The sequence below is a fragment of the Pseudochaenichthys georgianus genome, chromosome 24 (assembly GCF_902827115.2).
Source record: "Pseudochaenichthys georgianus chromosome 24, fPseGeo1.2, whole genome shotgun sequence".
NCBI classification, from domain to species: Eukaryota; Metazoa; Chordata; class Actinopteri; order Perciformes; family Channichthyidae; genus Pseudochaenichthys; species Pseudochaenichthys georgianus.
The window spans coordinates 31709958-31725423 of record NC_047526.1 but is presented as its reverse complement, the minus strand read 5'-3'; the positions used below and the strand labels follow the sequence as shown (position 1 = coordinate 31725423).

Sequence of the window (15466 nt, the reverse complement as noted above, 5' to 3'; positions counted from 1 at the left end):
TGTGTGTGTGTGTGTGTGTGTGTGTGTGTGTGTGTGTGTGTGTGTAGTGTGTGTGTGTGTGTGTGTGTGTGTGTGTGTGTGTGTGTGTGTGTGTGTGTGTAGTGTGTGTGTGTGTGTGTGTGTGTGTGTGTGTGTGGTGTGTGTGTGTAGTGTGTGTGTGTGTGTGTGTGTGTGTGTGTGTGTGTGTGTGTGTGTGTGTGTGTGTGTGTGTGTGTGTGTGTGTTGTGTGTGTGTGTGTCTCTGTGTATGTATGTCTGACAAGAGCTATCTTCTGAGTTTTGCTCCCTTGGCTACAATCTTTCATCGTTGCTGTTGTCGGAGTGGTATTTAGCGTCCACAGCACCTCCACTTTTAGGGTTGAGGTAGACCCAAATGTCGCCCGAACCGAATATATTCCGTCTATGACAGATTTTTTTTAACAATGACGGAATAATCTGAAAGCAGTCCGTCCTTTTGACAGATTAGAACAAGCTCGGAACAGCGCAAAAGTTTCCCCGCCGCGAGGCTCCGGTGTTATGCCGTGTTATGCATGCCCTCCAAAAAGGAAATGATATAGTTTCCAAACCGTACTTTGCCGTACAGATCATTGAAATGTCTGGGCACTCCCGCGAGGCGCATGCATATCTCGGCGGGCATGCATAACACCGGCGCAACGGTTTGCTCTCGCTAGCTGAAGCTTCGTTGCTAGGTTACTAGCTGGGTGTTCTCCGATAAGGGGCCGGGGGGATGCAAAGTTAGTGATTACCATGTTGATTTATTTAATACAAATTGTTAGGGGGAACTGAAAGGCTCTTACCGAACTGGTTACTTTGCAGCCCGGACATTTCCCCCAAAACACATTTAGACGTGATTGCAACACAGAAGTACCTTTCAAATCCCATCATTTTTAAGACCTTTAAATCATATTTAAGACCTTTAAAAAAAAAAAAAAGGATCATATTTAAGAATTTTTAAGGCCTTCAATTCTGATGATCTAATTTAAGACTTTTTACGACCCGGCGGGAACCCTGGAAAGATCAGCAGGTGCAGTTACGGCAGACGATGGGGGATGGAAAGCATCACTTAATATGACTAATGCAATGCTATTAAAATCATCAAGATGTAAACAGTGAGCAATGTCAATTTCTGAATCATTTCTTGGCTGCATCCTTTTTAACTGTTGCTATGGTGCTGATGGAGAAGACCAGCAGAGTTTTCTGATAATAGAATTTAAATGATTGATTATAATTTAGTCAACATTTTGCATCCTCTAAACAGCCAGGTGGCTCAGCTGCGTCTTTAGCTTCAGGCTAACAACAGCATAAGCTGCAAGCCGACTGTCTGCACACAGAAGTATTTAGAGACAGTGTTCAGCAAAACATAAACATGACATCGACTGGCCTTGGGCAGTTTAATGCTCTGAGCACACTGTGGTTTGCCTTTGAGTCGTATATAAATATGTATTTGTCAGAAAGTGTGTGTGTGCCACAGGCTTTGCTGTAAGGTCTTTGATATGCTCACCGTTCACTGGGGAAGAACTTTAATATTGCAAAAGTAACACACACACACACACACACACACACACACACACACACACACACACACACACACACACACACACACACACACACACACACACACACACACAACACACACACACACACACACACACACACACACACACACAATGCTCTGCCACAGCAGACCTCAGAGCGCTCAAGTTCAGACAGGAAACCTCTTAGTGCAGTCCTTCATGTGTCTCCCTCTCTTACACACACACACAACGGAAAGTCACACACTTACAGGGACATGAGGTCCACATCACCTCTCAATACGTTACAGCCCACTCACATTGACCAAGGATCTGGGAGAAGTGTAGGGCCTCTGAATCACATTTCCTCTCACCTGCTCTTGCACTCATTTCACAATGCATGAATTCAAACATCGTCAAATGTACAAAATAAACTGAACTTGTGAAAAGATGAACACTTTTAAATACACGTACCAGTCTAGCTTTCTAACTCTTCTAAGTCCTTCCATTACTCTTTTCAAATGCCAATATGGCCGACCACAAGTCTCAGCTCTCGGCCTTGACATCATCGTGTTTTAAGAGAAGATGGCGGTATAGCAAAATACTGACTAAAAGAAGTATCTGAATTCAGTCTCCTACGAAGGATGCTCCCATGCAACAAAAGTGCATTGTCATATGTTTTGAGGGGAACTTGTTTTCTTCCGGATAAGCAGACACATATTTTTGAAGTATCAGAAATACTTTTATAATTAAAGACTTGCAGAGGAGAAGGGGTCGATGGGCCAACACACACCTGGCTGTGACTCAAGAGACCACTAGTAGTTGTGTTGCTTTATCCTAACTGCAACTCTAATCTAGGAACACCATTTAAGTTGTAGTTCAGTATTGGAAGCTGAATTATCGTTTTGATATGGTTTCATACTGTACGATGCAAATGATGATGCACTTTGAAATGGGTACACATATTTAAATATGTGTAGATTGATCATAGAGGGAACGTATTCACCGTCGTGGAACCCTGGGCTATACAAAAGTAGGCATTTAAAAATAAATAAACTATGGCAGTGTTTATTTGTATCCAACATTGTCATTGCATACACTTGTTGATACCCTCTTGATGGTGAAAAGCTTGACATATAGTTCAGTGCAGCAACTGTTTTATAAAGTAACTTCTTATGCGCCTGTGGATCCAAGAAGACGGATATCGATGTCGCTTTCATCCATCGCCTCGTCTAGCTGATGAAATATAGCCACGACCACCTCGGTGGGACGGACACCTGCACGAGTTTCTCAGACAACAAAGGATGGGCTTGGTTAACTGTTTGCACACACACACACACACACACACACACACACACACACACACACACACACACACACACACACACACACACACACACACACACACACACACAACACACACACACACACACACACACACACACCACACACACACACACACACACACACACACACACACACACACGTCCCTGTCCTCCTGCCTGTAATGAAGCAGATAATAAGCCGCTTCATGCTCTGCTGTAGCAAAACCAAAATCAAAACACTGTTGATTTAAGAATCAAAATGCGTACACTCATGGGTTTCTCATCTTCCATGCTCCGTGGCAATGATGAGGTAGCGCTTCATGGTGTGTGTGTGTGTGTGTGTGTGTGTGTGTGTGTGTGTGTGTGTGTCAGACGCCTGAGGAGCAGTAGTGGGTTTGCTAGGCGGCGTTGAGAATCCATTCCTCGTGCTTCCCGCCTCATTTCAGCTCTCTGTATTTCCATTAAATATTTTTTTTTACTTTGACACTGACGTTGTCACCAAAATATATTCTGTTAGTGTTTCTGAACATAATGAGTGGGGGAAAACATTTGGACTTTGGAAAGTAACACAAAGAGAAGTGGGAGAGGCTGCTGACTGACTTTGCACTTTTGAAAAAGAACTTCCTCATTTGTTTGTGTGAGAATGACCGTGTCCTCCTCTTGAGGGAGCCTACACGCTGTAGTATCGACTGTGTGCAGATGTTCAGGTGAACCACATGGCTACAACACGTATGAATAGTTTACAATATATTTGGAAATGGAGGTGTTTGAACTTTTGGCCCAGAAACACATTTGTCTCCATGCCAGACCTTTTCTTCACTTCACTTTCAGGTGTACCTTTCATTCACCCGTTTTAAATAACCAAAGACCACGCTTACTCATCTCTTCCCGTGGTAAAGCAGGGGACAAGTGCACGAGACAAAACACATTTAAAAGCACGTTCAGACAAGGCCTCAACATGTTACATCTGCTTTCCATCCGATGCAAACATGTATATTATAAACACATTTATTTTGTACCTGAATATTTGTTATACATCAGTCACATGTGTCTGTGTATATATGACATTATGTTATTGCCACAGAGTTTCTTGCATGTGGATTCATATGAGAAGCCTTGAAGTCCTGACTGCAGGTCTGTTATTTCTATAAGCGCTCCAATCTCCCGTGGAAATATAAAACTCAACTGGGGCTATGAGCTACTTTGGACTGATGTTACTCGTTCTCAATAATATTTATACATTTTTTTATCATTTGTTGTGTTCGGAGAATCCTGTGACAAGTTCAGTGTGGAATAAACCACAGAAAAACATGCCTTTTTTATGAAAACATAATTAAATTAAACATTAAATAATGTCATGTTGTAAGAACACATTCTTGGTTAATGCAAATATACATCCAATACATGACTGATAAAAGAAAATAAATGATCCTCCAAAAATGTGATGTATGTACGTGTGTATGTGTGTGTGTATGTATGTATGTGTGTGTGTGTGTGTGTGTGTATGGATGGATGGATGGATGTATGTATGGGTGTGTGTGTGGTGTGTGTGTGTGTGTGTGTGTGTGTGTGTGTGTGTGTGTATGTGTGTGTGTGTGTGTGTGTGTGTGTGTGTGTGTGTGTGTGTGTGTGTGTGTGTGTGTATGGATGGATGGATGGATGGATGGATGGATGTATGTATGTATGTAAGTATGTATGTATGTATGTTTGTATGCATGCATGCATGTATGTATGTATGTATGTATGTATGTATGTATGTATGTATGCATGTATGTATGCATGTATGTACAGCTATTTTGTCCTTTCATGCTGCAAAATGAGGATATTATTTGGTAGCCGGATACATTTATCAAATATAAAACCTTACCAGCTTTTGTCAGTTGGCAAACAAATCCACCGATATGTAAAAACCTAACATCATGTAAAGAGTAAAAACTTGAGGAGTGGATAAATGTCATCCAAGAGTGCTTGTCCTTTGTATCAAGGCCATGGTAAGCAGTGAAATCCCAGGTTTGTAATGTTATATCCTGATTTCCTTGAAGTGTGGAGTGTCCTTATCCAGTTCCAGTATGTTATTGGAACAGGTACTCATTAATCCAGGTGTGTGTGCGTGCGTGCGTGTGTGTGTGTGTGTGTGTGTGTGTGTGTGTGTGTGTGTGTGTGTGGCACTCGTCCGTCTCCAGCGAGGCTTTAAAGAGGGATTGAATGAGAGGAAGGATAGCTTTCAAGTGGGGATTAGGGCAAAGCTGGGTCTCTCAGGGGTCATTATTCAAAAGCCAGTGAGTGGCATCAGAACCCCTTCAACCCGTGGAAAGCAGAGGAAGCTCCGTCAGTAATAAAAGGAAGCGAGCAGGGGAGTGTGTGTATAGTGAATACTGCATCGTTATGAAAGAGCTGCACAGAGAAAGAGGAAGGCAGTTAATTACCGTGAACATAATGTCTCGTGTTTGTCATTTTTGTTGTTGGGTGTCCAGGTTTCAGCCGCCTTATGTTCAGATATAACTTCATCGATGACGTTCAAAGATAAGGGCTCTGGAGACTAGTGAAAGAGATGTCGGTGTACCAGCCTCAGAAACACATTCAGACAGCCAGACAGTTTCACATATTTCATTGTAACTGCAAGTTACATATATGAAACAATCCCACCTATTTGTATGTAGAGGTCTATTTCTTTTCTCAAGTTATTAGGGCAATGAGTCGAGGAATGGGATATCAGAGGATAAGCCGGGTGTAGCTGTAGATCAGTTTGTGCTCGTTTCACTATTCTCTCAAAACAATGGCAGAGACATAGACGCCTGAACACGTTGTAACATTATAGCAGATCACAAACACGAACGATCCACATAAATACATTGAAGATGCTAACTGCAGTTTCCATTCAGATAATTCTACTGGCTGCTGATTTTTTTTTTTTATAAAACCATGTTGAACTAAATATAAGTCAAGGAGGAGGATTTTTACATATGTTCAAACTATCTGGAGGAGGATTTTAACTGGAAATATGAAAAGGTTATTATCCACTGACCTTCTTTCCTTAGGCTTTTAGATGCAATATTAAAACAAACTCTGATTGGTTGTCATTGCTAGCCTATTCTTCCTGCAACATCATAGTGCAGTTCAGAATGGCTTGTGTCAGAAATCATGTAATCAATGCTTAATCTTAATCAGTAAAGTCCACCTACTAGTCATGACTTCTTGGTGTTATAGAAAAAGAGTGAACAGAAATATTAAAGCAGGACGATTTAAAACAAAAGGCAGAGAACTGAAGGTGGTGGAGTGAGTCTTTTTTAGCTGATGCTGCGTATTTGAATCCTTCTGAGGATGTGGTGCTACAGTAACACTGTACCGAGTTTTCTGACACAGCAGAGAAGGGCTTACGGCCCGTCCACACAGCGGCTTCAGAAGAATCCTCCACCGCTTCTCTGCCCATTGACTTTGAATGGGGATGACGTCACTTTGCCTCGCTTTTCGCCGAACTGCATTGTGGGGGAGCGAAGCGAAGATTTCCAGGATGTCCAGGATTCCAAAGTTGAGCAATGTTCAACTTTTGAAGCTGAGCTGGAAGCGCCAGCCAATCAAACACGTTTATGCAAATCTGACAGTAGAAGCGCTAGCCAATCAAACCGCGTGTAAGCAGGGAGAACCAGACCGCAGTTCATTTCCTCATATTCCAAACGAGAAATTACGGGAGCAAATCACCCGGTTCTTTACGACCAGAACTATTAACGGGATCCAAACCGGAGGAACCAGGCATGGAGGGAGGGGGCAGAGACAGTGGGTGAAGCTGGTAGGTTTTCGCCTGTTTGGGGAGTTTATATATATATATATATTGCTCGCATAAAATCCCCGTTTTTTTTTGCTTTGTATGTCGGGGGCGGGAGATTCATGTGATTGGTTGTTGGTCGCGTTGCTCGCAAAAAATCCCCAAGCTGTCAGACACGCCCAGCTCCAAGACTTTCAAGATTTTTGAAAAGCTGCTGTGTGGACGTACCGTCACACCAGGTTCAGACACTAACCTCAGCTCGTGGCTTGTTATTTTCCGTTGGTTAGTCCGGATCATCTTGAGACGCGGGTTTTCTTGGCAGTTCTCAAACATCTCACTATCTCTACTGTTACGGTTTACAGAGCTGTGACCTATTAAGAAAAGGTCAACAACAGCTACATTGGTTGTCTTTCACACACAATGTGATCCTTCACAAGGTCATATCGAGTCTTTACTTAAAAATGTCTTAAAATCAATATGTAGTAACATGTGATGTAGTATGCTGTACTACATGTGGTCAACAGAAAGCAGCCGACACTCTTTGGTTCATTTAGGGCATGCCGATTGATTTTCATCATGGTTTTAATCCACTATACTGTAATTTAAAGGAAGCCAGGCCTGATAGTGGAAACATATCATTCAGGTGCTTTCTTAATGCTTCAACACAACAACAAATAAATTATCATGTGAACGAAATAAACAAATTTGACACAAATTAGCAAAACATCTGATCATTACTGGAGGATGCAAACTTGCTTTTACTTGCTGAGCCCGATGCCACTGAAATATTGTTTACTTGTTTGTGTTGCATGCTATTTAATTCTCCACTGCGCAGGCCCAACAGGCTGCCATGCCATTCGTATCTGTTGGAAAATATGTCTGATGTTATATTAAGTGTAACATCTTTGAATTGGAGCACGACTGATCAAAGTGGGATGTGAAAACTTTGAGGAAAGTAGTTTAGAAAGTAAGATTAACTTAAAGGATAGTGCTCATATATTTCAAAAATCAACCAAACCTCAAAATAAGACCTAAAGAAAAACTATTATATAACAAAATAATATTGTAGTTGTTTGCCTCTGGATGAACTGAAAACACAAGAAGAATTACTTGTAAGCTAGTATGCTAATGCTAACAACCATTTCACACGGTTTCATGTATCGCTTACTCATAGTTGTTTTCTCCAAGTGGCAAGAGAAGAGGAAACTGAACATGGGGAAGTGAAGATAATGATCAGCCTGCTAACACTGATACGGCAAAGGACTTTGCATTGTCACTGCCCCGTTCGGATCAAATACACCACACGCTCACACATTCGCACGCACACAGCGCCTCATGACAAAGACAAAAGGAGATGTGTTACCACAGGCCGACCGAGCCGAAACTAAACTACATCTTTTATTACATTTCAACGAAAAACATTATGTTTTAATATTACGGGGCAATTTGTGGTTAATGAAAATGACAGAAGACAAAAACATACAATGTATTTCGTATCCTGCAGCTGACCATTATATATTTGTACACTGTAATATAGTTAAGTAACAATAACAGTTCTCTGATACGCTGTCAAATGGTTCCATATAATCAAAGTATTAAGAGTTAGGGGTTAGGGTTGATAGAATTGTAATAGGATACGCTGACAAACAGAGGATTATTGAGCATTTATAGTAATATAAAATGATGTTAATGCTGGAAAAAGAGTTTGGGATACATGTTTTTAATTGCGAAAATACCTCCACTTTATGAGGATATGAACATTGAACAGAACACATAGAATAAGGAGGAACACAGGGATGCCAGTGGCTCAACTCAACTGTTCATTTTGTTTCTGTATGTTGTGTGTGTATTTTAAATGTTGAGACAGTCAATTAGAGTAAAAGTATTGAACATATTTGACAATGATTATCATATAAACTTCTCGTTGGATGGTGCAACTGCATTTTTGTTGTCTCAGTACATGTTGTTTGGTATAAGTATCGTACAATTGAGCCTTAAGTACATTCATTATATAAGTTAAAACCACAATGAAAAGGATGACGATTACACAATCCATGTAAAACAATTTCATCTCTAACAGTTTTAAACAGTTTATCGTTTTTCAAACATCTTTTGAAGGCTGATAGAGGTAAGCAATCCGAAAGCTTTTTGTAAATATGCCAGAAGCAAGCTAAAAGTCAATACCGCAGTCGCAGATCAGAAAAAGGCAGATGGCAGCCTGCTCAAAAGGACAATGACAAAGCCAATACACTAAATTCCTTCATTGCTAGTGTGTTCACAAAGGAGGACACCTCATCAATACCAGACTTCCAGGACAGACCATTTCATAATATACTCAATAAATTGGACTTCACATCAAAGGGCATCCATAAAACACTATCGAACTTAGATGCCTCAAAAGCATCAGGACCGGGTGGCATCGATCCCAGGATTCTCAAAGAACTGTGTGACAAACTAGATGAACCCCTACTTACATTATTAAATACATCGCTTGATGAAGGTGTGGTACCACAGCCTTGGAACCATGGTCATGTAACGAGGGGTTACGTATTGTAACCCTTGTCATATAAACACAGGCAGAGCCCTCTACTGGACTCTATGGGTACTACCCTTTGATCATATCATACAAACATTCATCCACTGAGACTTCTATAACCATAGCCGGCCCCGGGGGGGGGGGGGGGGCTACCTGAATGCGTGCACAAGCCCACCGTATATAAGGCGGCCACGCATCCCGTTCCTGTCATCCTACACTTCTCTTCAGCGAGCAGCATAGGACAGACAGAGCCCAGAGTAGAGGGCTCCGCCTGTGCTTATATGACAAGGGTTACAATACGTAACCCCTCGTTATATCTCTCACAGGCTCCGATGTATACACGCGCTGTCGTCCAACAACACCGTTCCATCTCACTGTCCCTGATCGGCTTTCTGGTTAGCAGCCACTGCACATTACTCACCTCTCCCTCGGTCGTAATCGTGGAGAAGTCGGGGCTGCGGCTGACAGAGCACACTCTGACGCACTTACCTCGCGAAAAGTGTGCTCGGAAAACAGTGCTGAGGGCTTTCCCCCTCCACCCATAGGCGGACGGAGAGAGTCCTCAGCCCTGTATGGGGTCACTATGCACCACCTCCCCCGAGTCCCTAAGGAGCACAGGGAGAGCGCAAGTGCCCCATGTCCCACACTCAGACACGCTTACCCCGTGAAGAGTGTGGATGGACTATAATGTGGAGGTAGCGCATTACGCATTAAACGTAAGCGCATTACGCCCGGGGAGGGGGTCAGATGCCCACTGACCCACAGCCCCCCTCCCTCCTCACCAGTCCTGTGTTGCCCCAGCAAGCACAGACGATGAAAAGGAGCCAGACATGTCCAAGAGATAAAACTTTATGAAGGGGCCTGGCGTTGACCAAGACGCCACCGTGCATATGTCCTCCACACTCACGCCGTTAAATAAGGCTGTTGACACAGCCACAGCAAGTCTAGAGTGTGCACGCACCCCCGTGGGGAAGGCTATCCCCGCCTGTCCGTAGGCATGTGCAATGCACTCACAGAGCCAGCCTGCCAGGCGTTTCTTGGACAGGGCTTTCCCGATCACCCTGCCCCCGAAGCACACAAAAAACTCGCATGCCATGGGCGCGCAGCGGCTGGAGGGCTGTGGCCACACATTTGCTGAACGTGCGTGGGGATAGGGAGTAGCCGAACGGTAACCTGTTGTACTCGTAGGCTACACCCTGGAAGGCAAAACCTAAATACTTTCTGTGTTTTGGAGCAATTTCGACATGAAAGTAAGCATCCTTCATGTCGATGGTTGTGAACCAATCGCCTGGCTGCACCAGTCCCAACAACTGTTTTACAGTTCAAATCTGTAATTGTTTGCTTGCCATGTGGAGATTCAGGCTGCGGAGATCCAGAATGGGCCTGAATTCTCCTGTCTTCTTGGGAACCAGGAAGTACAGGGAATAGTGCCCTTCCTCTCTGTCTCGAGCACGCACAGCAGACACTGCTTGTTTTTGCAACAGGGCTTGAACCTCTGCCAAGACGAAACCTATCTCCCCTCGGGATGATAGATTTGCCTCTCTTCTATATGAGACGCGCGTCTCGTCATAATGCCGTCTCTTTGAAACGGACATTATGGGGAACTGTGGAATTGTGGAGAGAGGTGACTCTTACTCTGGGATAAATGCAATCGTTTTTACTGAATGCATTTCTCACACACACATCACTGTAAAACTAGAGTTACAATACGTAACCCACTGTTCTTCTGCGGAGGTCCCTGAATGCACCGCGGCCACTCTCACGGGGGCCGCGCACCCACACAGCGCATTGACAGCACTTCCTGCGGTTAATCACACTCACATGCGCGCGCCCATTGGCTGCCTCCTATACTGGAGTTACAACTGGGGCGGTGAGTGGGGAATTGTGTCTCATAATGGGTGCCCAATTAACATCGTATGAATGAACGGCCTTGCCGATCTCAACGAGACATTATGGGAAAATGCGGAATTGTGGAGAGAGATGTCTCTTACTCTGGGATAAATGCATCTTGACTCAAACAACCTATTATTATACCCGGTAATGTGAGCTCCATGGTTTGCAGATGATACTAAAGTCTTCAAGGTAATCTCAGAGAAATGCAAAGACGGTCCGAGTGTTGGCAGCTCAAATTCAATGCAGCAAAGTGCTTAGGTTTTCTGAACCCAAAATATGAGTATAATATGGATGATGATTCAAACAATATAAACCTACCTGAGACTCAGAATGAAAAGGACCTTGATGTGAATGTTGATATCCATCGGGCAGCTAACAAAGCGAATGGTATCCTAGCAATGATCCGCAGATCATACACTTATTTGGACAGGCCCGGTTTTACGGGGGTGCATAAGGGTGAGTCGTTATGCACCCTCATTTGAAAAATGAAAAGTGGAAGAAAAAAATAATAATTAAAAGTGAAAAAAATTAAAAGTGAAAAATATTATATATGTAATAATAATAATAAGAATATAGTTGAAATAAAATAAATTGTAATTGTGGTTAAATAACATTGTCTGCTGCATTTATTTGGTCAATTTAAACGGTAAGTAACATTATTATGTCAGGTGCTTACACAGCAGTCAATGATGGACATCAGAAAATGGTAAAACAACCAGCCCTTATCGCCAGCAGTAACACTGCATCTGCAGGTAATAACAGTTCAGATCATGGGGACATTGCGTTACCCGCGGCCACTGTCCACTGTCGTGGACATTTGGACTACCTCTGTTGCAAATGTATTATCTTTTCAATTTACACACGGCATCTATTGCACGTCTGCCCGTCCTGGGAGAGGGATCCCTCCTCTGTTGCTCTCCCTGAGGTTTCTCCCATTTTTCCCTTTAAACTGGGTTTTCTTTGGAAGTTTTTCCTTGTACGATGTGAGGGTTTAAGGACAGAGGGTGTCGTATTGTCATACTGATATTCTGTACACACTGTGTGAAGACCACTGAGACAAATGTAACATTTGTGATATTGGGCTATATAAATAAACATTGATTGATTGATTGATTGATTGATTGACACTAACGCCCGACTCGCCGGCTTTGCCCGCCTCACCCACGGAGGCGGAGCAGCCGCAGTCGTCTTCGTTGCCCCAAACACCGCCACCCCTCAGAGGACCTCGGCAAAACAGAGCCTGCAGGTATATTTAAAAAAGTTCCCAACTCACCTGTACAGTGGGGTAAGGCGCTCATTTTGCAGCTCATGGTTTCAAAACAGAGATTGGCTGGAATATTCATGTACAAAATATGCCATCTTCTGCTATGCATGTAGACATTTTGGTTCAAGTAAGTCAGATGCCTTCACCACAACTGGCTACAACAACTGGCGCCATGCTCTTGTACGTGATAAGGGACTGGGAAGGCAGGAATCAAGCAAAGAGCACATAGATCCATAGATCTCTTCATTTTGCTCTCAAAGTGCACCATATTGATGCTTTTAACTTCAATATTTAAAAAAAGAATCTTCCCGGGGGAGCATGCCCCCTAGAGGAGGTGAGGACCCTCCTGGACCGTCCTAGAGGATGTTAGGTCCACTCCCCACTTATACAAATAGCACTTTACCACCCTCTCTAATCTCAGATGCACCTGAGTCATGTTGTTCTGGAACCGGGCCTGCGTAGTACGTAGTTCACACACCTCTCTTGAACGGCTACTCCTCGAGTATGGGAATGTCGCCTGGTCCCCCATGTACAAAAAGGATGCTAAGCTCATCGAGAAAATACAGAGAAGGGCAACGAAGCTGGTTCCAGAACTAAATGACCTGCCATATCAAGAACGACTGCGAAGTCTTAAGATCCCTAGTATGTATTATAGAAGGGCGAGGGGAGATATGATCGAAGTTTTCAAATATCTCCACAACATCATGCCCACTACAACGGGATTATAACACCAGGACTCGTGGACATTACATTACATGTTACTTATTAGACACTTTTATCCAAAGCGACTTACATACTCAATACTGTGGACAATCCCCAGGAGCAATTTGGGGTGAAGTGTCTTCAGGGACACAACGACATGCTGACTGCAGTGGGATTTGAACCTGTGACCTGATCCGAACACCTACGGACAACCCACTACGCCACACGCCTCCTCACTGCTTCAAGTTGAAGAAACAGTACTTAAGACTGACTATCCACCGCAACTTGTTCAGCCTGCGTGTGGTTGACTTGTGGAATGATCTGCCAGAAAGCGTTGTCACATCCAATACTGTTAACTGTCTCAAGTCCCGCCTCAACCATTACTGGTCAAACATCACCTTCACTTTGGACTATGTTACTGTTGCCAGCTTCCTTAGTATATAAAGAACAGTGATCTACTTATTTATGAGCGACTACAAGGCCCTAGGCCTACTACAGCCGTATCCTATTGATTGATTGAAGCACTCATTCTATGTTTTGTTGGATTGAATACTGATTGTATCAAGTTGATTAAAGTGATCTCTAGACACATTTTGAAACAAAGTATTGTATTTGTATTGCTCCCACAGAGCCAAAGTTCCTCTGTGGCTCGATCAAATAAGGGTGTTCCACAGGGATCCATTCTCGGCCCACGGATATTTTCAGTTTACATGCCTCTTCTCAGTCATTTCTCACAGATCAAGCGTTGGGTTGTTCTGTGTTAATATCAGTAAGACCAAGGCTGCCCAAGTACACACTATAAAATGTTTTTGGGCCTTTTAAAGTTGCATGACGAAATACCTTGCTATTCTTTTCTAAGGTCACAACTTAGCATGTTAGTTAGAAAAGGCAGACCTGTTAGTAAGAATGAGTTGTACAGTGTTTTCAGATGTTATCTTGAAATCAACACACACAAGTTCCACATTTCTGTGAATTCTGATGAAAAAGGAGGAGGCTTAGTTCCAAGTAAACTCATCTGTTTTCGAATAATTATTGCTGACTAACATTCATGATATGAAAGTCGGAGCTGTTTGGTTTAATTCTGCATCAATACCAAAACCGATACATACTAAAATAATTACATGAAGGAGTTTACACAAGTATACCTTAACTATTATCCAATGAACATATACCAAAAATGTAACATAGATTTTCAAAAACCCAGAGAATTCAGAATTAACTAAAGTTTGAGAAACTGCTAAGTATAATATAATACCTTAAAGTCACCTCATAGTGGCCTACTGAAAGTATTAAAAATAAGATATCATCTTAAGAATCAATGAAAAATGTGGCAATGAAAAATGCCACAGGGCAAAATGCAAACACTTACTCACTATATGGAGAAAGACCTCATTAGGTACAGTATAATATGCTAAGGTCTATACCACACTAACATATTGGAAAACAAATTAAGATGGACTTTTATTAATCCCTCGTGGGGAAATGGTTTCTCTGCATTTGACCCATCCTCGTGTTAGGAGCAGTGGGCTGCCCTTCCAGTTGCCAAGCCAAGTCCCTATCGACTTCATCACCACCGCCCAAATAGTCGCAAAAGTCAAAGACACAACATTTTAGCTGTAAGGAAGATACTGTACATTCTCAAAATATTGAAGTGACTGTTATTTTGTATATATTGATTGTTGTGTTTTTATTTAGGTATTAATGTGTGCACATGTAAACATGTGACTTTGACTGTGTACACATATACATATTTGCACACATATTTTTATTTTCATATTTGTATATTCTATATACATTAGTTTTTATATTCGGGATTGTGGGAAACAGTATTTCGATCTCTCTGTCTGTACACACAAATTGAAAGATTGACAATAAAGTTGACTTTTGAGTTTGACAAGTGGCATCACTGTAGCACAAAGAATGTCTGTTAGTGCATGACACAAACAAAGCACAAGCAAAGCAGAAGGGAACTAAAGGGATCATTTTTAACCTAATATATATAAAATACAACTCTATTTTAGGCCGGTATTGAACAATATTTGTGTAGGCAAGGCAAGGCCAGGTTCTGTATTTAAAATAAGCCAATATTTTGTGTTAATAAAAGATTAAGACATCTTGTGCATCATTGCATTGAGTTGAACTACCTCTTGGTGTGTTTCACTGGGCAAAACATTGTACAAACCATGAGTAAGCGAAATCACCCCACTGCTATAAAAAGAGATGTCAACTATCCACCAACCCACAGAGATTTAAAAAAGTCAAGGACACAATTTTTTCTTCCATACTTTGTCATTTTTGCCAGCTAGAAATGCACTGTATAACTTATCATTAAAGTTAACACTGATAAATATGTTCAGTTAATTTTGAGTATTGTCAAAGGAGTCCCTTTCCAGTTTACTTAGTAAAAAAACTAGTAAAAAAGCTTATTGTTGAGTTGGCTGTATGAGCGCCTACTTGTAAAAATGTAACAATT

The 15466-nt window shown here is 42.2% G+C and overlaps 1 protein-coding gene across 1 annotated transcript in view; it reads right to left on the bottom strand.

The window, feature by feature from the left end:
• Positions 1-15466, bottom strand: part of LOC117439799 (exostosin-1) — a 316371-nt gene that overhangs the window by 97831 nt on the left and 203074 nt on the right. The gene's annotated exons all lie outside the window — the stretch shown is intronic.